Raw genomic sequence first — 24,421 nt, forward strand, 5'->3', positions numbered from 1 at the left:
CAAATGCATTTCATTTCAAAAAGCAACCTGGTCAATCGCTAACAACTAAGTGCACCTAGGCCTACAACTCTACACATCCAAAAGGGTAGAAGCTTCCAGTAAGCCATCATAACTTTTTTTACCGTTTAGTCTGTGCATCGGCGCAGCCTACGACGATGTGAATTAGTGACAGCTGTTGTCGCGGTAAACTTAAGCTCCTGTCACTAAATAGTGTAGATAGGCCTACGTGCTATGTTGCTTGATTTTCTGTAATAAATGCAGCCTGTAGCCTAGGTTACTTCAGCAAAACCAGACCAGTTGTGGCATCAGTTTCGCTTTTAAAACGCAAAGCAGTCTAACTTATCATTGATGAGCACAGGAGCAGGCTGACACCTGAGCATGTTGAAATGATCACCTTTGTGAATAGAAGAAGAATCTCCCCATCATGCTCAGACTGCAGCCAGGGCAAACAGTAGAAATTGAAGGGAGTATGGAGATGGAGCAGTAAAGTGTGGAGGAGATAGCAATACTGTAGAAGGCGTGACAGTTATTTGGGTTGTTATAGCCAATTCAGTGTGTGTGTGGTAATTTGACTATTTTCTACTCAGGTTTTGTGTGTGTTGCTTTTATATATAATTTTATATTGTTTACAATATTGTTTACACTGATGGGTTTTTTAAGCCTTGGTTTACACTCTTGAGCAGAGCACTGATGCCAATTCAGTTTGTGTGGTTAATTGACTATTTATTATTTTGTGTTTATTTAACCCTGTTAAGAATAAACAGGTCAGCTTCTCATTACCAACCACTGTGGATTATTCAAACTAACCTAATTAAGTTGGCTAGTTGTTCTTAAGAGTAAAACCCTTTTCAACATGAGTATAACAACAAAATAAGTAAATATCTTTAATCTTTAATACATGCTTGGATCGGCCGGTATCGGTATCGGCCGATGCTAAAAGCTACAATATCGGTATCGGATCGGAAGTGCAAAAAGCTGGATTCGGGACATCCCTAGTATGGTTGTATAAGGCCTAGTGTATTTTGGCAAGTCAACTTTAAACTGCTACAACACAATTCACTGATATTCCATGACTTTGTCCCAAATATGATACAATTCCCTGACTTTCCATGTCTGGAATAGACTTTATCAAAATTCCATGATATTCCAGAAATTCCATGACCCGTGGGAACCGTGCCGGTAGTAACATTAAAGGTCTCATTCACTGAGAAACCATTTAATACTTGTTACTTTCGAAATACTATAGCTCACTCCAAGTTGCATATGCATGCTACACGTGAAAATGATCTTCTACCCCCATTGCCTGCATTAGCCAATGAAAGAAAATACACGGAAAAACAAGCGAATCAGAAAGAGCCCTTCCCAATGAGGCCGAAGGGAAACTGATTATTCATGGCCTCGCCCACCTTGGCTTGTGACCACCTACAGGAAGACTGGAAGAGTTTGCGGCTAGGGGATTGTCTCTCTGCAGCTAGTAGGAGTTAACAGCAAGTTGCTAACATGGCGGAAAAAAATCGTGCCTGTGTTATTTGTGGCAATAACACATCAATGTTGCATGTCTTGCCTTAGAAACATGAGTTGAGGAAGAAATGGTTCGGATTTATCTTTGGAACACCACCACCGAAGTAGTGCAACATTAGTTCTGTGTTCCAATCATTTCGACCACAGTCACTGCCTACAGTTAGAAAGTGGTTTTGCATCGATGTTCTGAAAACCTGGTTCTGTACCGTCATGATGATCGACCACCAGCTCACAGGCTGTAAGTACAAACAAACTTTTCCACCTAACGTCTGTTACAAAATAGCATGTTCATATTCTTCACGTTAGCATGCATGAAAAGGGTACAAGCTAGGCTTAGGCTAGCATATATTACAGGAAGCTACACCAGGCACGTAACTGAAGTGTTCTGTTCGCGACGTGTAAAATCAGAGAATGTCTAATAGGAAGGGCTCTGGTAAAATCCATTAGAGGAATGGTCTATTTTCCCGAACGTAGCCTACAGGCCACTAACACGCCAGGTGTAGCTACTTCCATTGAGGCCTATTGGAAGCTAATTGTTGCAGTAACGTTACATAACGCGAATGGAATGCTTCAGTTACGTGCCTGGTGTAGCTACACTCATAAGAAACTGACCACACTACCCAGAGATTTAGCTTGTTGAACCTATAATCTTCTAACCTAAGTGTTAAACCACAAATAATAATATTAGCAACAATATCTTATGCTCAACTAAGTACGGGTATTGTTCTAGTCTAAACAGGGAAAATCAAAAACATAATACCCGTGCACTATTAGGCTAAGTTGCTATCACCCTAGAGCTCAGGTATTTACACTTCAGTCTAATTTATGTCTTCTTGCCATTATTACATTGACCTTTGTAGGCCTACAATGATGTTTTGTTTGATTGCTTGCTGTTTACTTAGTGTTTTGTATGTCTTCCAGAGCACATCCTCATGTCAGGCTACACAGCTTTCTAGCCTACATTAGGTCATCACGTTAGAAGCAAAGGTTTGTGATCTAACTTTTATTGTTGTGCTAGTTAGTTTCTAGAAGTCTTTTTCTAGTAGGCTAATACAGGTTCTTATGTGCTCGTCAATGTTTGGGAAAGTCAATTCATGGATTTCTTCAGGTCACTTTCCACAGGTGTATAAAATCAAGCACCTCGATTATGAATGTAGACTGCATGGTGCTTGATTAATACACCTGTGTAAATGGACCTGATGAAACCCATGAATTGCATAACAGATAGAATTGATATTACCGAATGTCTTCTTGTGGGTGTGCTACTTAGTAAATCATTCACCTTACCACAGTCACTAAAATATTTTTGTTTCCATTGTGCCAGTACAGTTTTGTGTGAGATAGTGAATGTCCTGTGTACTATTAGTATCTTGTAACTTGACAGTAATACACATTTATTTACTTTAGGTACCCAAACAGAATACTTCATGAAAAGTATGAGTATTGATACAAGCACTTCGGATACACCATGGGCATGGGGGCCTGCTACCTCTACTGCCATCAAGCCTGTTCATCCAAGGCCAACTAGAAGACCTCGGGTTGATCAAGAGGAGGAGGAGGATGAAAGCGACATCTCCACAATAACACCTGATGGCTCCACCTATGGCCCAGCGCAATCAAAGAGCAATGTAATAGAATCATCATAGCCAACGAATGTGTTTTGTGTGTTGTCCCTTCAGATCCCCAGGACAATACAAGCCGAAACAGCAACTCAGACCTTTTTCCCTAAATAATCCCAGCACCATCTTACAAAGGATCTGTAGGCCAGATGTCTGCATCGTCTGGCAAAAAGAGGACATTGTTAATTCTGTGCATAGTTTGGATGTTCTTGTTTTGTGTTTGCATTATTTTAATAGACTGCAATATTACTATTTGTCAGTGTTTCACGGACCACCTAGCAAAAAAGAAAATAGACAATACACAATAGGCCTTCTCACCACCTTGCTTGTTGTCTTTGCACCTTGCTTATGGTGTCAGAGGATTCATATGATTTAAACTGGCATAGATTACATCAGTGTTGCAGAACTGTTTGGATTTACATACAAGTTGGTTCAATATTGCAAACAACTCATCTAGTATATTTTACCACATCTACTTGTGGAACACTTGAGATAGCTTGTGGACCACACTTTGAGTACCACTGCTGTATGTAAATATAATAAAGTTATTTATTGAAAATGTACCTGTTTTGTATATTTGTTTTAGGAGTTTCATCAGTTTTTGTCCCTTTTAAGCTAAAGGTTTATCTTACCTTTCATATCTTCTGTCTCACAGAGGGCCATAGTTGTCATAGTCAAATGTTTAGTGCATTTTGAAGGGAGTACATTATGCTAAGGCAGACTGGTTCTAATCCTGGGTACAGGGTCATACAGACAACAAGGGTACTGGTGTTGCCCATTTTTCTAACCACATGAGCAATCCCCTTACGAAAAAGTAGTATAGGAATCTTATAGTATTTGGGACAAAATATTATAGTAATCGTATAGGAATAATTGGGACATACTGTAAAAGTACTACTAATAACTATAATATCCTGTGACCGCTATAGTTTTTCTATAGTAGTCTTATAGGACCTATAGTATGTCCAAATACTATAGTATTCCTATAAGATTACTGTAATATTTAGTCCCAAAATACTATAAGATTCCTATAGTAGGCTACTTTTTCTGTCATACGTGACAGAAAACAACTTGAGTAGGCTAACCTCTGCCATCGTCAGGCTATCAAAGCCATAGTTCTCATTACCGGAGAAGTCTTGCAGCACACATTCTCTGCTTCTGTAGGCATTCTGGTACAATTCCAGCAAAATATAGCTAGGTAGGCGTGTTTGCATTTAGATCTATAGATATATTGGGCTATGACCAAGTGGTCTTTCAATGATGGTATCATGGAATTCAAACCATAACTATCTAGCTATTCCGATAGCATTAGCAGGCTAGGTCAGTGGCTGAACTGCATTTAGGGTGCTTACCTGTGTTGTGAAGTAAAATATCTACTAGGAAGATTGCAAAGACTTTTGACTGTGTAAAGAAATAGGTCTTTATTTTAAAACGTTTCCAACTGTTTATTACTTGAAAGCAAGATGACGATTGTCACAAACGTTTACCTCTTTTAGGATAAATTTTAAGCTGACAGGCTACCATTCTATTAAACCAACGTTCACCGACAAACGATCATCAAGCGGTTCTTCTTCCTACTCGAATATTAGGATCAAACACATGAAGTTGTATCTCCAAAGACATTTTGTGCAACAGTTTTGACTCGAGTTTTAGCCAGGTTTTAGCACTGTAAAGTTGAATATGGAGCATAGCACAGGCAGAATCGGATGAGGACGCACTGGAGGAAGTGTCACAGTACTGTTAGCCAATCAGAGTTGAATTCATTAGCATGTCATTAATATTCATGACTAGAGGCGAAATCCAGTCGTTCCTCCCCGCCCACCTTCCCCACCAAACTAGAACAGCATGAAACAGACGCAGGACAGCATTTTTTTCACCAAAACCGGCTCACAGGGCATTCATCAATACTACAGACCACTGCAAAATTAATGAAAAAACGATGAGATGAGACCTTTAAGTTCAGACTTTCTTTGAAAGGGGACAGACCAGGGAAATGTCCATGGTGACATGGCTGAAAAATTAAGATCCAACCAATCTAAAGTTAAGACAATTTAATACTTTCTAAGGCCTTTTTATAGTAAAACTGAATTTAAGACCTTCAGCAACCCTGGTATGTGTGTCTGTGTGTGTGTGTGTGTGTATGTGTATGTGTGTGTGTGTGAGAGAGTGAGAGAGAGAGAGAGAGACTGACCTCTACTCCTATAAATAGCAGGACATGTTCTTGACTGATTTACATGGGAATCTTAAGGATGATGAATGAATGTGTATGAATGTGAATGTATGAAACTGTGTGTGCATGTAATGTATGTTTCTCTGCACAGTGCAGGTATTTCGGTGTGTGAATGTTTGTTTGCGTATATGTGTGTGTTTGTGTGTGTGTGTGTGTGTGTGTGTGTGTGTGTGTGTGTGTGTACACGCGTGTATGCATTTGTGTGCGACTTTAGGCATGTCTCTTTCTGTGTTTCTGAGATGGAAATGGCTTATTGATCCACAGGAAGATGGGGTCTTGAGTGTGTGTGTGAGTGAGTGAGTGAGTGAGTGAGTGTGTGTGTGTGTGTGTGTGTGTGTGTGTGTGTGTGTGTGTGTGTGTGTGTGTGTGTGTGTGTGTGTGTGTGTGTGTTGAGGATGCAGATGCGTTCCTGATGGGATCCTCTGGCCTGTTCTAGTGTAGTGCAGCACTGACATTCTCTTAGAGGACAAACTCAAGGCCAGCTGGACTTGATGTTGGGAGTATGGGCGTGCCTAAGATCAATAGTCACCCACTTTAAAGGAACCGTATGTAAGAAAAATATTTCAATTAATCATAAAATGGCCCTGATATGTCACTAGACATTAAGAAATAATGTTCACTTCAAATACTTATATCACTGACAACAGTAGTCCGGCCAGGATATTGTCATTTAAAAAGTGAAGTTGCAGCCCTCAACTGATGTTGATGTTGTGTTTTGTCATGTCATGTTGTGTTTTGGCCTGATGCGCCACCCTCCACCTATCTACTAATCACAAAGTCAGTAGTGTTCTGCCATCCGGGTTGGCAACCTCGAGTCAGGGGGGAGGGGGAGGGGATACACCGCTCTTCAGTATTTTGAAAGTGATTGCAGTACCAGTTTTGGCCACAATCTTACATATGGTTCCTTTAACCACAAGATAAATGACAACTACACACACCATTGGAATACTGAAAAAATCAGCTGATTACACTATGTATAAACATTACAACATGTTAACAACACATTAGTGCACAACTCTATTACATGCAAGAGCCATGATGAGAAAAGAGCTATACAATGCAGAAATAAACGGGACTGATCATCAAAGATAAATCAAATTGAACAGAATCAACTGAATTTTGAATTCTTTCAATTTTGTTATCAAGTATTGCAAGACTCCCTCCCCCCTCTGTACTGGAGCAGACCGGTTTCTTTCATTAGACGCAAGGCCTAATTCAGAGTTCTTGTTATTGATGCATAGGAATGCGATAAACAGGATCATTGGATGAAGTGTGTTCATGTGCTGTCACAATGTTGCTGGGTTCGTATGACCTTTTAGGGAGATGATAAGAGGAGCTATTAGAAGTGAATCTCAAGGTTTCTGAATCTGGAAGCTTGTAGGGCACATCCCTGTTTAAGCCCTGTTTAAGATGCCAGTTGCCATGAACTTTGATATACAATCTGTAGACTCGTGTTTATGAGTTATTAGTTTGTGGCATTTCATGTTAGATGAATAGAGATTAAGTGTGTGGGACAAGAGGGGTGCTTTATGGTCATATATGGGTATATATGGCATTATACAATTAAGTAATGCAATTGCCTTTTGATAAAGCAGACTGATATCTTGTACTAAAGGTATTAGGTGACATTTGTACATATTATATGTATTTTTCTAGATAACTGATTATTGGCAGTGTCAGTATACAGTGCTACTGAATGGATAATGTGGACCTAGCCTGAGAAAACACAATGAAAAAGGAGAACCAAAGGGCAGAGGCACTATATTATTTCCTCACTATCTCCCTCTCTTCACACACACAGACACACACACATACACAGAGAGAGACAGACAGAGAGACAGAGACAGAGAGAGAGAGAGAGAGAGAGAGAGAGAGAGAGAGAGAGAGAGAGAAACGTCTCTTCCTCATCTCTCTGCTCTCCTGTGGTCCCAAGCCAGGTGGGTTTGCCCAGTCAGGACTTTTCAAGTTCAGCTGATCAATTATTTATGAAGAGGCCAGAGAAAAAGAGAGAGAGAGAGAAAGAGAGAGAGTAGTACTTCAGTGATAACTTATTGACACTTACACATTCCAGAGAAACTGAACTACATATTATGTGATAGAATGTGTGCGTCTTGTGTGTGTGAATGTCTGTGTGTGTGTGTGTGTGTGTGTGTGTCTGTCTGTCTGTCTGTCTGTGTGTGTGTGTGTGTGTGAGAGAGAGAGAGAGAGAGAGAGAGTGCCTGGTCTGCATGGTGTGTAATGCATGGCTCTGTTCTCCCAGAGTGCACTGAGCTCCAGTGAAAACGTCTTTGACACCAGGATGTAATCTGATCAACCTGCTGCAAACAAACACATACACACACACACACACACACACACACACACACACACACACACACACACATACAAGAACACACACACACACACACACCAGAATTGTTGCCAGGCCAACAGAAGGTCGAGCCACGCCCTGCAGGCATCTCTCCTCCTGAGCATATGCTGCTACAGGCCACACAAACACCACCCCCTGAACACACACACTCCACTACCAACACATGTCAACAAACTACACACACCTGATCTGATATCCATCTCCATATACTGTACTCTCTCTCCCTCTCCCTCACAGACACACACACAGACACACACACACAGACACAGACACACGCAAACATAAGCAGGGGTTTGTAGTTTCTGTGACATACAAAGAGCTGCAGTGACAGTGCTGGTACTGTGTTCTGCCGTTACACTATTTGTAACAGAGAATCATGGATGAAAACAGTGTGAGTGTGTGAGAGAGAGAGGTAGACAGAGAGAGAGAGAGAAAATGAGCAAACTGAAGAGAAAGAGTGTGTGTGTGTGTGTGTGTAGCTGTGAGGCAGCAGAGTTCCTCTCTCATTAAGAATGAATGATGAGACAGAGCAAGGCCTGCCCCCTGAACACCACTTCAAATGTGTGTGTGTGTGTGTGTGTGTGTGTGTGTGAGAAAGAGAGAGATAAAGAAAGAGAGGGGTAAGGTTGATGAAAAAAGGTGTCAGCAAACGGAAGCAGCAAAAACTAATACTTGGCAGGAGGGAAGTTCTGTTGAGGAGGGGTAGAGGAGAGTGTTGCTGGCAGAGGCAGCCATATCGCCACCCTGCATTGACCAAACCCTTTATTACAGATAATGAATCTGAAACATGGCAGTGCGTGTGTGTGTGTGTGTGTGTACTTGTACATCTGTATGGGGGTGTGTCATTATTGATTTTATTATGCTTGTAAGTCCATTTGTTTATTTGTTTCTCTAATGTATCATCCAACATTTAAATGTCATCATGCATTAATTGAAGTAGGCCCCTATACTGGGCTTTATAGTGTCAATCTATCTGAGACTGTATGTTGCGTAAATACAACAATCCTGCTAAGTGTGTACAATTAACATAAGATGCCACAAATAGATTTGGCATGCCACAAACATCCTCATGCGCGACATACTGTACCAGTAGTGTGCTATAGGCTGTCTGCAGCGACAGAGGTCTCCCAAGTTGCCAAGGATATAGGGTGGCATTATGAGGTAGTTCAGGAAGTGGCTGAGAAACTATGAGTGGATTATTTGATGTCTGTTTACATCATTACGCTAAGCCTTAATTTTAAATGCTGGAAGAGATGAAACATGTAATCATGTATGTATCATCATGTAACAGCCATTTTTCTGGTTTGTGTAACATATCAGTGATACCCTCTCAAAATCTTTCAAAAACATGGGAAAACAAATACAGTGTATCTGTAAAATAACATAATAAAATAACAGACATTCTATTCTGCATTCTCCTTTCCAGACCTTATTCAGATGAAAGGATGTGAGATGTGAGTGGTGTTTCACGTGTCTTTCACTACCTACAGATGCTCAGATTATCAACAAAGTATCTGTTGACACTAAAATGTATGATTAAGATGAAGGTTAGGGGTTGGATTTGGTTAAGGAGATATTCAAAAAAAATTCAACAACAATGTTACATACGGAACTTTAATCTTAAAACATGATCTGCTGAGTCTATGTGGGCGGATTGAAATAAAGTACTGTATTACCTGTGTGAGCTTGAGTGTGAGTGTGTATTTGCAAGTGTGTACTGTATGCAGGTACAGTATGTAGGCGTGAGTGTGAGTGAGTGTGCAGTGGCCACAGCAGTTCTCTGCAGTGATGCTTTGCCACCGTGGTAACAGAAGATGGATGAGTGGGTTTAAAATAAAGCAGCTTGGGTCAGCTCTCTGATGTTACTGCTGACACACGCATGCACACATTCAAACACGCGCGCGCACGCATGACACGCATGCTCATACATGTACATGCACACGTGAGGATTCACATACTGTACACACACAGACACAGGAATGGACACACAAAAGCAAATGTAAACACATTCATTCATTCATACACAAACACAAGCATCAAACATATAGATTACGTATACATGTGTTTGCAAAAGAGAATTCCATCATTTCAGATTTCTCCAAAAAATGAACTGCTGATATTCCATACTATCTTACAAATGTTCAATTCAATTTTATTTTTTAACGTCATGATTCCACTTCACACGCATTTAAAACTCCACTTCAGAGAGAATCAACGGATTCCACCTGTTTGTCATAACTCAGTCTTCCATGTCCCCGGTGAGACAACATGAACTAACAGCATCATGGTCCCAGCACGCTTCAGTGATATGTTGGCATGACAACCACTAATTTTTATTTTTCCTCCTTCTATAAAAAGCTCCCGGATCACTGCTTTGAATAGTATGCCATATTGTGTGTGTGTGTGTGTGTGTGTGTGTGTGTGTGAGTTTCTATAGTTGGCTGTAGTAGATAACTGGTTCTCTTCACAACTGTTTGTGTAGCTCACAATTCTGTATAATTTCTCTTTTCACACATACAGTATAAGCATCTGTGGTCGTGTCGTTGCGTGGTCATGCGCACACACGCACACGCACACACACACTATGACTGACATGTGATTTGTGACCCACTTTTCTGCTGTAGCATTCAGCTCGATAGGAGGTGCATAATTACTGTACCTTCACCCCCCCAACACACACACACAGTAGAGAGAGAGAGCACGAATGTAACCCTCGGAAACATTCTACCAGAGATGGTTGATAAAGCGAGACGATTCACAGAAGGGTATATTAAGGATCTTTGATTCTACACTTCTTCTGCTCCATTTTTGAATTAGGTAACAAAATTCCAAAAGTGTTTGCATTTCCCATTTTCACAAAAGTGTCTCTGAGCACCCCCCCACAAACAAACACCCACACATTCCACTGCTTTTATAAGCTTCACAGCTCTCAGTTACTCTCTACTAAACTGTTGACAGTGCACACACCACAACTGGCATTTTTATGGATGACGCAAGTTGACAAGAGATTAAACAGACAGCAACAGCAACACACACGCACACACACACACACACACACAGTTTACTTAGTTATGTAGGTGACAGTGTAGGACAAACTAATGAACCCGATGGAGATTCTGTGTATAGCCCCCTCATGAAACACAATGCATAACAGATGTGTTCTGTTGTTTTCTACTACAATGGTTTATTAAGCCAAGGCAAACCTGTTTAATCCTGTACACACAGATATAATGTGTGCTAACTAATTCACACACCCGCACCTGCACAAACAAACATACACATTTTTACTCCTCAATCAAACATACACACATCACAAAAATAAAAACATAGCGCATACCAAGTTTTGGTTCAGGTTTCATAAATTTAAATTAAAGATCCTATAATTTCCCTGTCATGCTAACAAAAAGGTTTCAGATGCACATCTGACAAGGAAAGACACTGATGCACTGACTAATTTCAGATGTTAAATGTAACATAGTGAAATCTGAGATCATTCAATTTTGCATCTGCATCTCGTTCGGCATATGAAAGGCATCTGCATAAATAATGCATCTGTCGTGTCTGTTGTGTGGCTCTGCTAGTCCACATGCTGAGCACCCATCATTGGCACTCCAACAACACTCACCCCTGCCAAATCAATAATACACCAGCATACTCATTTACATCAAGTTCTCTTCATTCCCACATTCATTAAGCTATTGCACACAAACACAAAAGGGCCTGTCTTACACCCGGCGCATCATGACGCCAGGCTTGGTCTTGTTTCTTGACAAGTTGTCAAATGAACCTTGCGTGTGTGTCAATGAAAAAAATAGTGGTCAGGCACATTATCATAAATCGCTATTTCAACACCACTTAAAACTATAACGCCACTGACCAAGAAGAACCTGGTCTAAAGTGAAAGGCGCACTGCCACAAGATGTAACAATTGGCAAGATCTTGAGTCCCAGGCAACACACTGCTGTGCTTGGATAAATTCAGTCACCCGAGTATTATTGGGGTAAGTGTTGCTGTTTTTTTCAGGCTGCTTTCGATTGTAACCCTTTGTCAGTCAATAGTGAGAGTAAATAACTAAGTGTAAGATTTTTTGTTACAGTTCAAATACTTACTGTCGGTGGCCGACAGGAGCAAACGGACTGCATATTAAGAAAACTCATGCAAATCGATAAAACACAAGCAACTTAAGAAAACATCTTCATCGATTTGACAACTCATGTGCAGCATTTAGAAAATGTGCCGCAAATTCAGACAACACTACCAATTATAGAAACACGCCTACCCTCACAGTATGGAAGTCGGAGGTTGGTAATTGTCAGTTTCTGAACATGCCCAAGACTGCCAGATATCAGAATCATCAACCCTCATTTGTAATCTAACTAATGGCATTTGCAGCTAGGGATGGTATTGGTTTCATTTGTCATAGAGGGCAATGTCCTGTCCACTGTGTATATGAATGGTGATACTCAAGCAGGACCGAGCAGCATTTCCGAAGGCTTTCCAACAGATTAATACATCATTACACTCATTAGGGCTCTATATTTGCAGATCCTATGTCTTTCCTATTCTAGATATTACTTTCCTCTTCCTCATATATCTTTTTCTATTCTCTTCTTTTCCTCATTTTTCCTCTTCCTCAAATTACTCAAGTGTCTTTGTATATGTCTGAAACCCACACAAACACAAAAACAAATGGATGACCCTAGCCTCTGATGAAGTCGCAGATTAGAAACAAATGGATGTAAATTAAATAGCAACAACAAACCACACCTACACACTTCTAGACACTTTCAGCTACAGGACCACAATCCCCAACTGAAACAGATCCCTCATCCAATCAATCACCGAAGCTGATAGGCCATTTACAAACATCAATAAAAAGCTTTCGTCGATTGGTCCCAGTAGTGAAGCAAGCCAAACCCCTTGCAGCTCAGCAGGTCCCATTCTCGCAGCTGACTGGCTGTTTGTAAAGGGGCGTGATGATGCTGAAGTGATGCTGGCTTCTGCTCACTCCAGTCTGTTCTGCCTGCTGTGTGTTCACATAAAGCCTCCAAGCAGCCTACAGCACTGTCCGCAGCCCCATACTGTCGCTCTCACTTAATTAATTCCTTCATTCATTCATTAACGGGAGGTATTAATTGGGAATTGGTGCATGAGCTCTTGATTTGGCAGGGATATGGTGCTCCTCACAGCTACAGATAGCAAATACAAAGATTCACTGTGTGTGTGTGTGTGTGTGTGTGTGTGTGTGTGTGTGTCTGTGTGAGAGAGAGAGATTGTGCAGTATATGTGTGTATACAGATGACCTTGAGGGACCTTTGCACATTTGAAAAGGGAATATTGGCCAATATCTATCACTATGATGTGATTGCATCTCTTGTGTGTGTGTGTGTGTGTGTGTGTGTGTGTGTGTGTGTGTGTGTGTGTGTGTGTGTGTGTGTGTGTGTGTAACATCAGCCCTGTTGCCATCAGGGAGTAGATCTCTCCGCCATAGTTCTGTGTTCAACCTTCCACTACACCAATCTTCTGGTGTAGTGGAAGCACCAAATGTGTGTGCGTGTGCGTTTGTGTTTGTGTGTGCGTGTGTGTGTGTACGTGTGTTACCGTCATAAAGAAGGAAAGGATAGAAGGGGGATTATTCCGAGCTGTACTGAAGCAGAGCGGTGATAACGTGAGGAGGAATGCGGCAAGGAGTGAGTGAGCTAGAGAAAGAGGGAGGGAGAAAGAGAAAGAGAGAGAGAATGAGTGAAAGTGAGTTAGAGAGAGAGAGAGAAAGAGAGAGAGAGAGAACAGCCCGGTAAGCTAAATGTCTCTCACTAGGGGTCTGGGAAATGGGAGGAGGAGCTGGTTTGATTGCCTGCTATAGTTTCACTGTCAAGTGTGTGTGTGTGTGTGTCAGTGTGACAAATTCCACTTTTCCGCTGACCACTTCTCAGGCGTTTGTTTACCAGTGACTGTGTGTGAGAGTGTGAGAGCATACAAATACTAATGTTTGTGTGTGTGAGAGAGAGGGAGAGTGAGAGAGAGAGAGAGAGAGAGAGACAAGGCTTATGTTCTTGCCAACTGCAGAGTTCCATTACCCAAAATGAACTCGCATGAAAAAGCTTCTCTGCAGCAAGACTTGCTGTGTGTGTCTGTATGTGTGTGTGTGTGTGTGAGAGAGAGAGAGTGTGTGTCTGTGTGTGTGTGTCTTCATATTTTGTTACATGAAAGAGGATAGCAGAGAGAGGGAGGAAGATGAAAGTCTTCAGCAAGCAGAGAGACAGAGAGAGAGAAAATGAGAGAGCCAGGAAGGGATAGGTTGAGATAACAGAAGGAAAGACAGAACAAAACAGAAGAGGAAGGAATCCCCAGCCCACTCCTAGAGCTGGAATATTTAGAGACCTAGAGACCAGGTGGCAGAGAGAGAGGTAGGGAGAGAATAAAAGTGACGGAGGTGAGGTACCAAGGTGATGTCTAAGCGCATGAGAGTAATTGTCAGCAAAAGCTACTCCACTCCACATCTGATTTGAAATCAGTCTCTCTGGTCCTATTCCAGTATCATCTATGAAGAGTTCCACGGACAGGCTGACCTGAAAACACCACTATTCGTATAGAGAGCCTGACAGGCTGACCTGAAAACACCACTATTCGTATAGAGAGCCTGACAGGCTGATTGAGCATCTCTATCCATATATGAACATGATGGGCTCGTCCTGGCGTCAGCAACCTTTACTTTCAAAAGAGCCATTTTTTACCACAAAAAAGAGCCCTTTAAATGCAAGTAATAGGCTTCAGAATATTGGTCCATTTATTTCCAAATCATCGGACAGTAGGCCGGAGCCTAATCAAATAAGTTGAGGACTGGTCCCAGATAGAGTCCTGTGTATTTGGGTTGATTCTAAATAGTTCTCATCATTAAATCCCTTTCATTTTACCCAAACTGTTCCTCAACACTATAAATATAATAATCATAATCATAATCATAGCAATACAATTACTATAAGCAGTCTACCTTCCTTCTGGCTAGGTAAGCATGTAATTGACACTTCTCCTCATGTTCAAATGCAGTGTCACCTCCAAGAGGTTTCTTTGATTCCCTGAGGAATACACAAGACTGCCATCCCAATTTCCATGAGAGCTGTAACATGCTGTAGCAAAAGAATCCATAACATTTTGCAGTGGTTCGGAATCACAAGTAAACTTTAACTTTCGCTATGTTGCATGTCATGGCATTAAGCCTGCATAACGATCTGCACTCTCCAAATGATCTACTTCTGGAGAAAACCATAAAGCCACCGTAGAATTTGGTAAAATGGAGCTAGTCAATAGACACTTTCTTCTCTCAATTCAATTCAATTCCTGTTGCTTTATTAGCAAGACTGTTTAGATACAGTAGCCTTGCCTATATCTCAGTTCAGCGAATTAGGAATTAATGTTGGATATCCCTGATCAATGCGATAGGTTAGGCTGGTGCAGTGATTTCAAAATGAATGCAAAGTCTATGCCCCTAAAATCTATGCCACTTAGGATGCTATGATGATCAGAAATACAGTATTCCCAAATGGAGCAAATCCTATCACACAGTGGATGGGTTTGGTGAAACCAGGCTATAGATACAGTATTGCCAAAGGTATTTTTAAGAGCATATGTTTAATATAGTGAAACATACTACGATACATACTACGAGCAACCTCGCTGTCACTGTAACGTCCTGCATTTCAACTAGTTCTACAGTGCCAGCACAAATACTGTAGCTGTAGCATGATTAGTTTGACTTTTTTGAAAACATGGTCTACTCCATAGGATTATAATGTTAAACGGACGCCAGCAGCTGCAAAAAATACACCTAGTCTGAACACAGCCTTAGACACTTATTCCATTTCTACTGCCTCTAAGGGCCGTGACACACCAAGCCCAGTGTTTCCCATACATTGACTTATTTGTGGCGGCCCACCACAATATCAACATTGACCACCACACAATGATTTCCAGGTTGTACTAAATTGTGCTTAAATCTGGTTAGCATCATAACCACGCTGTGCTAATTTGTTAACTGTTGCATTCAAGTTAATTCTGCAAACCAACCACCACAAATGGAATTCAATTCTCTGGGAAATACTGAAGCCCAGTGTTTCCCCTACAATGTATTTATCAGCGGCACAGCGCTGCTCCTGGAATTCAAGCACCACTGCAAAAAAAGTTGCCTAATTAAAAAACAAATCAGCAAGTGAACTTCAGGAACAGCTGCCATTCGTTCAGGTTTGATGTCAACAAATAATAGTAGGCTAATGTTAAAGGCGCAGTCAGGGATTCCACAGATCAAGCTTGTTTGTGTTTATGTTTAAGTTTATTAGCAGACGCAATTTTGTGCAAAAAAACGTACACTGTAGCCTACATTATGTTAACCAAGGAACCAAATTAAACACGCAAGCGAGATAGCTCGCCCCTACCTTCAGTAGCCTATTCCCAGATAAATTTCACGCATTGTTTCGTTTTTGTTTGTGATACAGTGATACATTGAGTAATAGGATACGCAACCATTTACATCTGGAGATAGTTTGTAATTCCTGTAGAGCTCACCAAAATTATAGAAATGATACAAGACACTTATCTCCTATAATCCAAGATAGACTTTTTGAGCATTTATTTTACCAAATGACATGGAAAACATAATTAATTTCATCCACATATTCTTATGCACCATGCACAACAACGCTACTAAGTTAGCTTAAAACCGTGAGAATCAAGCAAGCCTCACGGGCTGTCACGGCCTTAAAGTGACAGGCACTCAATTCAACTTGCACAGCACCAATACAGTGTAATGACATGAAAGAGAAGTCTATATAGTTTATACAGTGCTGTGCAAAAGTTAAGACACCCATGCTGAAATTGACTAAAGGGAGGAATAAAAAGCATCTTTTGCCTTTTGTCTTAATGCCTTAATTAAAAACAAAATAGGACATAAATTATTTTTTAATGTATCATGTATCGTAAATAAATAAATGTTATTATATAAATAAATGTCTTAACTTATGCACAGCACTGTATATTCTAAATAGTAATAGTTTGTACAATGAGGGATCGACCGATATGGTTTTTTCAGGGCCGATACCGATATCAATTATTACCAAAACAGGAAGCCGATAACCGATATGTAAAACCGATATGTCAGTTGTCAAAAAGGAGGGTAGATAGTAAAGGCGATATGCTGCAAAAAAATCATTCAAAAGCATTTAATTATGCAAACTTTCCTTTCTTCTTTTGATACACAATTGTCTATCAACTTGCATCACAAGTGTAAATCCTGTGTATGATGTTAATCCAAGAGTTGAGTGATTTAAAATAGTTCTTAGGCTATTTAAGCATGCAATTTGTGTCCATATGTAGGCTTTAAACTACACTTTTGTGAGCTTTTGTAAGGCACGTTAATAGCCAGCTCAGGCCGCAATTTACTTCAGGTCGGATTAAATTACAGCTGGCCCCGGGTGCCTGCCTGGTCTTTTCTGACAGTGCGTTTCAAAAAGGAGCAACTAGACTTTTTGACGTTCGCTATCGCATAATTTAGGACTTGTCTACTATGTAGGCCTAAGGGATAACGTCCGCCAAGGTGTCCCGTTATTCACAATTAATGGACGAGGCGGAGGCAAAGAACTCGCGACGCGCAGCACCCGAGTTTGTAACTAGTAGGCTAAACAGCATATCACTAACGTGTATCAACCGGGAATTCGCTAAATGAAAGAAGTGGGTGCTTTACTTATTGATCCGGATCAAAGAGACAATAGCTTACAAAGTGGTGTTTTTGTAACTTCAGTGTAGATGATTGTGATTCATTGCAACTTCAGCAATGTAAGGTACCTTCTTTAGGCTACCTTCGAAAAATAGCTCCGTACAGCTGAAGCCCAGTCAGTCTGCCTCAGTGAGAATCCTAAACTTTCTCTGTGTTCAGTCTTCGATCCTGATTGGCTGCATTCGTGCTAACTAACAAATCAGACGGTGTAGTGGGCGGGACAATGCTCTTGGCTACAGAGCAGCAAATGCAGGGAGTGAGACGCTTTACAGACAAAGTAGCGCGTTTCATTCTTTATCCATTTCAATATCGGCTTATCGGTGGGAAAAATGGCCGATACCGATTATTATAAAAATGCAAAATATCGGCCCTAATAATCGGCCCGGCCGATAATTGGTCGACCCCTAGCCTACAGTGTACAGTGGCTAATTACTAATAATGTAAATGAAAAAGGTGAAAGAAAAACATGAATAATCCTGTTCAAGTACTGCAATAATCATGCTTTGTAAATGCTTGTGTTGATGGTTATGTCATAATTTGTAACTTAATCTGTCCATTTCTTTCACAAAATCCACCAGAAGTTACCATTTAAGGAGTACTTTTTTCAATTTTTTGCTACGATCAACAGCACCGCTGCTGGAAAAATTTCTAGGGGAAACACTGGAAGCCGATGGCCAACCGTCGGCAGAAAAGCAGTCGGACTGATCAGTCGGCTCCCGCCTCCCCTGGTCAGTCATAAAAGTGCCTCGGAACACACCGAAGCGACGCCAACACTGAGTGTACGTTCTGCGCGTGCACGTGATGTAATATGTTTCCATAACAGCAGGTGCCGCTAAAAGATTCAGAGCTGAAAAGATTGTCTGGTTGCCAAGATTAATGAATCCCCAATGGAACGAAATGCCACTAGTTTCGGACTTCTCTGATTAAGCAATAAGAAAATATAAATATATATTGTGTACAATTTTATAGTCATTGCTTGTGTGTGATGCCAATGAAACACTCTTTCGGACACGGAATAAATAATTTATTTTCGCCCGTTAACCGAGCTAGCTAGCTAATGTTAGCACAGTTCGGGCTTAATTTATTATTCAATAAATAAGAATTTATATAGATGCTATTTCAATTTGTTTATTTTAAATGTCTGATGTGTTGCCCTCAGCGGTGTCAGGTGTCAACACTTTCTGTCCCTACGCACGCACTGGCACACGCACGGAGACGGAGACAGAGACAGAGACACAGACACAGACACAGACACAGACACAGACGCATGCAGACATAGACACATACAGATGCGTGCGCGCGCGCCGCGCGGCCACAGACACAGACACACACACACACACACACACACACACTTTCATATCTCTGACTGGACAGGCTGTATGAAACCTCTGCAATCTCAGACAGTAGTAGCCAAGCAAAACTTGATGGATGACTGGTTTAGGTAGAGGGAGCAGCAATCGTTACAGAGTTGATGAGAGGAGATGGAGAAGTGTGTGCATGTGTCTGTGTGTGTGTGTGTGTGTGTGTGTGACCCACCAGAGTCTGACAAAGTGGGCAGATAAGCTATCGACCTGCATGCAGGAGCACAGCAAACGACAAAACAAGAGGAAGACAAAGAGGAGGAGGAGGGAGAAAAAGACAACGAAAAACTAGTGGACCGGACCCTTGGTCAGAGCAGCTTCTCACTGATGCAGAACCCTTATATCATACAGCGCTTTACATATGAGAAAGAGAGACGGAGACAGAGAGAAGAGGGGATGGCACAGAACTAGGGAGGGTGACACAGAGAAAGACACAGAACTAGGGAGGGTGACACAGAGAAAGACACAGAACTAGGGAGGGTGACACAGAGAAAGACACAGAACTAGGGGTGACACAGAGAAAGACACAGAACTAGGGAGGGTGACACAGAGAAAGACACAGAACTAGGGAGGGTGACACAGAGAAAGACACAGAACTAGGGAGGGTGACAGGGAGGGTGGCACAGCAAGGAAGTGAAAAAGAGAAGAGAAAGGGGGCAATCAAACCATTACCTTACTTTCTCACATGCTCACACCATTTAAACATATACCTTTAAAATGTATACATAAACCGCAAGGAGCCTATACTCACATAGAAACACTACCTTTTTTGTCTGCCCATCACCACCCTCCCATTTCAGAGATAGAAAGAGTTAGTGCTTATGTTTATGAGAGATTGTGTGATTAAAGTTGCACTGAAGCAGAACCTTTCATATCTGATATGACACAAAAAGGAAAGAAAACAAAGAGAGAAAGAGAGATAGACAGACAGAGAGAGAGAGAGCGAGAGAGAGAGAGACACTAGTGCTAAGTAAAATGCAAGCTTTACAACCCAAAAGTTTATGAGACATGAAAAGAATCTCATAAAAGATTAAACCCCACCCTCAAAACTTTCTGTTGCACTCCACATCACTCGGATTCCAACCCTTCAATTCCTCCCTCTCTCTCTCTCTCTCTCCCACATACACACACACAAACATACTAACATAACAATCATGAAAGCACACTAAACATTCTTCATCTTTCCTCTCCCTCTCCCTCTCTCTCTCTCTCTCTCTCTCCCACACACACAAACGTGCACAGTCATGTAGATACCCATCTGTAGACACCCATCCTCCTAACCCTCCCAACACACACACAGTTTTTACTCAGGTTGAGAGTACAGTGGTGTGGCTCCCAGAGGAAAGCACTGATGTAGGCTATGGCCAGGTGGACACCCAGAGGAAAGCACTGATGTAGGCTATGGCCAGGTGGACACCCAGACCGGTGATAATAATAATCGCTCCCATAGGAGTCTGACATCCCTGCAGGAGAGACAGGCAAGCACAATGGGACCTGTCTCAGTGGGTTCCACATACATACAAACACACACACACACACACACACACACACACACACACACACACACACACACACACACACACACACACATTTAATAGCAGAAACTATCAATTACTGAAATGCTCCATTTTGTCACTCAATATATTACCTTCACAATGGCTATGTAATATACCGGTAGAGCGTAGGGCTGAAACGATTCATCGAGTTACTCGAATAACTCGATTACAAAAATGACTTACTTACAGTATGTTCTCTCCTGACTCCTTTCTCTCACCACCAGGAATTGTAATCTTCGATCATATGGACAAATCATGTATGACATTCCCGGAACGCGAACTGTCTTCGGTGAAAGTGCCTTTTTTGTTTTCGTACCCTCATCCTGGTATAAATTCCAGAATCATTTTAAATTAGACTGCCTACCAACAACAACAACACAGTTTAAAACTAGTATAAAGGACTTTTTTAGTACTAAAAGCACTTGTGCTGTTACTGAGTGCAGCTGGTGATCATGTTGAGATGATGTTAAATTGCATACTGTCTTTTTCCATTTTCATGTTGTCTGTTTTTCACTATATATTTTAATATGGAACTATTATGCTGCTGTCTTGGCCAGGACTCTTGAAAAAGAGATTCTGAATCTCAATAGGATTATTACTGGTAAAATAAAGGTTAAACAAACAATAAATAAAAAATAAAAATACTACTCAGTGCTATCAATGAGTGAGTGTGTGTGTGAAAGAGAGAGAGAGAGAGAGTGAGAGAGAGTCCAAATGCAGGCATCTGTTTGGCCTGTTCATATCTGATCTACCCTGATGTGCCCTCTGATTGCCTTTTGTGTGTGTGTGTGTGTGTGTGTGTCACAAATGGGTACAGGTGTGAATGCCTTGCCTGTCTCGAGTGTGTTTGGTCTGTGCATGTCTGATCTGTCTTTTATGTTACATTCTGGTCTGTGCCTTCTGATTACTTCTTCTGTAAGTGCATATGACTAGAAACACTAGCTAGACTGAATTATTGAAAAAGGAGGTGTGTGTATGTGTGTGTGTGTGTGTGTGTGTGTGTGTGTGAGAGTCAGTGAGTGTGAGTTCTGTCTGTGTTTCTATCTAGTGTGTGTGTGTCTGGGTTGGGTGAATAGCTCAGAGATGCTTCTTAGAATCCATAAAGCTGCTGCTGTGACTAAGGGGCTTACAGTGCCCTCACATTCACCCTCCACACACACACACACACACACACCCCCCTCCATTTTCAATAATACAACAAAAGTATCCTTAAATTAAAAATGTCACGATACCTAATTTTATTAGTATCGATACTTTTAAGAATGACCGTGTTCTTTTGAAGTAACATGCGTGTGGGCAACGCATGCTTCTAGCGCTTCCTCCTCTAGCCTGTGGCTGTGCGTCTTTCCTCCTCACACAAACGTATGTGCAGCTGTCGTGCCATAAACAGCGCGACATGGCTGCTAGTTTAAGTGATGCTATGGTAACACATAATAATAGGCTAATATCAAGTTGATTTGCTCACTTGCATCTCTCAAGTTTGTGTTGCTAACTTCCCTAGGTTATGGGATTTAGGTCATTTAGGCCTACTATTTGGGTTTAATTTAATTTAAGGCTAGGCTACGCAACCATGGCAAACTTTCACATCTGGAGAGAGCTCCTTGCTAACTATCCCGCTAGCTCAGGTCACATGTGTTAGCGCTCACTAAAATCATTAATGAACATTGCAAGACACTTATCTCTTCAATAATCCCAGAAAGATTTTCTTCGACGTGTTAGTTTTACATTTATTTGATCTAATGACATACAAAAAAACATAATGAATTGCATCCACATATCCTTATGCACTATGCGCAACTTTTATTCACTAGCCTAAAACCGTGAGACTGAAGGCTAATTACTCTCACGTATATCTTAAAGTAACAGGCACTCAATTACACCTACACATCACCACTCAATTAGACCTACACACCACATTAAAGATATGCCTAAGTTTAATAGTTTCAAAATCAATATGAAGTATTCAAATTACTAAATATGTTTAGCTACTAGTAATTATGCAGATTATAAAATACTATACATTATTAGCTAAATTCACAGTGTGTGTTTTTGTGTGTGCGGAGAGAGTCAAGCAGAATTTAGGATGGCCACTGGTGTGATTGATCACACTACAGTATATTCAATATTACTGATGACGATAAAAGTATCGAAGAAGTATCGAAATTGCAATTCTTGATTTTGTATCGGTATCGAAACATTCATTTTGGTATTGTGACAACACTAATGCACATAGTGTACCGATAGAAATGTGACAGAGACTGGTAGCATGAAGAGCAATCATGGCAAGCGAGAAGCAGCCAACGCTAACTTTTGAGGGATGGAGATTCCCATTACTTCGAACTTGTTTAAACTAAGGGGAGGAATGTCAGTGTAAGATGTAGCGTACACTGTGCCCTGGTAAGAAACTTTTGTCCATCGTTAACTCAACTGCCAGCTATTGATACAATTTGCTCTAGCTTTGCACCAATTTCTGAGGAGCCTGTTTAATGAAAGAATATAAGGCTATAAAATAAGCCTTTATGTATTTTGTGTCCACCTATATACCCATAAGATGTATCAAAGCTATGTTATTTGATATTGTTTCATAGGGCTTTAGTGGTGGTGTTGAAGCCTATATTAGCCCAATGTTTTTTTTTGTCAAGTGCTTTGTTTGTGGCATTTTTTATTATAAAGAGCACAACAGAAAATAACTATTATGTCCTCCATAGTAGAACTTTATGTAGGGCTACACATTTAGGAAGATATTAGGTTCTTTTAAGACATAATGAGTAACAAGCAAACACTACTTTTTAAAAGTAACTTCCCCAACACTGCTTATAACATACTGTTGATTCAATACGGCAGCTATCAAAGTCATACTTTTGGTATTGTGGCAACACTACACGCACAGCCAAAAACACACTGAGATATACATTTACATAACGCCACACTAAGCATCCTTGAAAAGACTCATTTACATTTTGACAACAATACAATTTCAAATATACAAACACACAAGGTCAGGCATACAAATCACAACACACACACACACACACACACTCTTTCAGACCATAGGCCTTGGGGTCCAGTGGAGCAGGAATGCACTTAAGCCCCAAATCTGCTTGCTGCCTCTGTACAAGCACTCAAGCGTCTCAGCCAGACTGCAGAGTTTACACCTCTCTCCTTCATCCCTCTCTCCTCCTCTTTTCCATTTTCCTCTCTCTCTCTTTTTTTCTTTCTCCCTCTCAATCTCTCCCATAATTTCATCTTCTCTCTGTCTCTGTATTCTTACACTGTTGTTTCTTGTTAGGTATCATTTCTCTCTCTTTCTCCCAGTACCTTCATCTTTTGATATACTCACTCTCCTAAAATTATTTGGTCTTTTTTGTCTCCATTTTCACCTCTTTTGGTCTGTCACATGCAAGCCTCTCTATCTCTCTCTCACTCTTTCTCTCTCTCTTTCTCTCTCTCTCCTCTCTCTCCCCCATGTCCTCTTTTCCTTTCAGCACTGCCACCCTCCTCTCTCACTTGGCTGCTGGCCTCCACCGTAGGCCGTCCCTGCAGTAGCAGCAGGGGGTATTACCAGTAAAACACAGAAATGCAAAAATGACTGAGAAAGCTGATGACATGAATGAGTAACAGAAATGAAGGGGGGGGGGGGGGGGGGGGGGTGGAGAGGGATGGAGAGAATGGGAGAGAAGGGGAGAGGGGGAGATAAAGGGTGTAAAGTGAGAAAGGGTAGACACAGACAGAATAAAGCGAGCAGCAGAACGAGTAAAAGGCTAAAATAAGCCTGTTGGTTTACAGCTCCAGACATAGCTGAGCTTAGCGTGAAGAGAGGCTCGTCTGTGGGCATAAATAAATAACCCTGCAGCTGCCCGCCACTCGGCTCGCAGTCAGTCGGAAGTCGCATGTGCTGGAAGGGGTTCTGTTCCAGCAGGGCAGGCCTGAGCAGACGCATAGGAGAAAGGAGGAGAGCTGAGACATAAATGAGAAAGGAGGAGAGCTGAGACATAAA

The 24,421-nt window shown here is 41.2% G+C and overlaps 1 protein-coding gene and 1 long non-coding RNA gene across 8 annotated transcripts in view; one reads left to right on the top strand and one right to left on the bottom strand.

Annotated features, from left to right (window-relative positions):
* poln (polymerase (DNA directed) nu) overlaps positions 1-24,421 on the bottom strand; it is a 115,542-nt gene that overhangs the window by 60,084 nt on the left and 31,037 nt on the right. The gene's annotated exons all lie outside the window — the stretch shown is intronic.
* Positions 879-24,421, top strand: part of LOC121689979 — a 25,399-nt gene continuing 1,856 nt past the window's right edge. The window contains exons 1-3 of the long non-coding RNA XR_006024953.1: positions 879-995; positions 10,268-10,272; positions 10,896-10,899. This is a non-coding gene — a long non-coding RNA (uncharacterized LOC121689979). The remainder of the gene's footprint in view (positions 996-10,267; positions 10,273-10,895; positions 10,900-24,421) is intronic.

Source organism: Alosa sapidissima, chromosome 18, assembly GCF_018492685.1.
Source record: "Alosa sapidissima isolate fAloSap1 chromosome 18, fAloSap1.pri, whole genome shotgun sequence".
Taxonomy (NCBI): Eukaryota; Metazoa; Chordata; class Actinopteri; order Clupeiformes; family Clupeidae; genus Alosa; species Alosa sapidissima.